This window comes from Lipotes vexillifer, unplaced genomic scaffold (assembly GCF_000442215.2).
Source record: "Lipotes vexillifer unplaced genomic scaffold, Lipotes_vexillifer_v1.1 scaffold382, whole genome shotgun sequence".
Taxonomy (NCBI): Eukaryota; Metazoa; Chordata; class Mammalia; order Artiodactyla; family Lipotidae; genus Lipotes; species Lipotes vexillifer.
Window position 1 is genome coordinate 3,712,065 of NW_006780611.1, and position 1,629 is coordinate 3,713,693.

The window sequence follows — 1,629 nt, forward strand, 5'->3', positions numbered from 1 at the left end:
TGCGCGCGCCGCCGCGGGCTTCCGGGTTGGGGGCGGGGAGTCGAGTCCCGGGGGCGAGGCGGGGCGGCCCCCGCTCTCCGCTCGCTCACTGGTCCGCTTCGGACACACCCACCTCTCCGGGCCAAGTCCCCCCCGGGCGGACCCCTCCGGCTCTCTTCTCCGGGGCTGCGGGAGCCCGAGTCGGCTTGAGGCGAGCAGCTTTGGTGTGCGCCCCCGCCTCCCTCATCAGACAGGGAGACTGGGGCGGAAGGGCCAGAGGGCGGGCCGGGAGATTCCTCTCTTTGGGGACCCTCTGGGAGGCGACTGCAGAGTCCCCTGGGAGGCAGAGGAGCCCTGGGACAGCGGTCTCTTTCAAGCTCTAAGAGTCGCACTCGGAAGCCGCGCGCGCGCGTGCACACATTCACAGAGGTCATTTTGACCTGTTGTCGGGCCTTGCCCTGCACCCTCTCCAGGGCAGAGGTTGGAGTGGCGGGGGGGGGGGGGGGGTTTTTTTTTTTTTTTTTTTTTTTTTTTTTTAACATCTTTATTGGGGTATAATTGCTTTACAATGGTGTGTTAGTTTCTGCTTTATAACAAAGTGAATCAGTTATACATATACATATGTTCCCATATCTCTTCCCTCTTGCGTCTCCTTCCCTCCCACCCTCCCTATCCCACCCCTCCAGGCGGTCACAAAGCCCGGAGCCATATCCCTGTGCCATGCGGCTGCTTCCCACTAGCTATCTACCTTACGTTTGGTAGTGTATATATGTCCATGCCTCTCTCTCGCTTTGTCACAGCTCACCCTTCCCCCTCCCCATATCCTCAAGTCCGTTCTCCAGTAGGTCTGTGTCTTTATTCCTGCGTGCCCATCATCGGATGAATGGATAAAGAAGATGTGGCACATATATACAATGGAATATTACTCAGCCAAAAAAAGAAACGAAATTGAGCTATATTTAATGAGATGGATAGACCTAGAGTCTGTCATACAGAGTGAAGTAAGTCAGAAAGAGAAAGAAAAATACCGTATGCTAACACATATATATGGAATTTAAGGGAAAAAAATGTCATGAAGAACCTAGGGGTAAGACAGGGAGAGTGTCTTTGAGACCAAAAAAATGTGAGGTGGCATTTTCCCTCCCCTTCCCCTCACGCCTGCAAGTAGCAGGGCCTTCTGGAGGCCCCTAGACCTGTGCCCCTGCAGGGCCTGGGCCCGGAAGCTGGTGTTGGCTGGTGGCAGTAGCTTTGAGCCACCAGTGGGATCAGGGGCTGTGGTAGGCAAGCCCTGGGTGTGGCCATGGGTGTGCAACCTGGACAGTCGTACAGGGCCTCACACTTAGAAGGGCCCCGTGCTTGGTAGAAAGCTCAGCTGTTGCCATCTTGAAATCCTTAACAGTTTTTGAACAATGTCCCCACATTTTCATTTTTCACAGGGCCCTGAAAATCATGTAGTCAGTCCTCTGACAGGCAGTCCATTAACAAGTGCATCTTTTCTGAATTCCCCACTGCTCACCACCTCCACCATCACTAACCCCAAACTGAGTCAGGACCAGCTCACTTGCATACCGAATGTTCTTCCAGCAGTCAGGCCTGTCCCTTTGATTTCCCTGGACCCCACTTAATCGGCCTGTCTCCTTGCATTCCTGC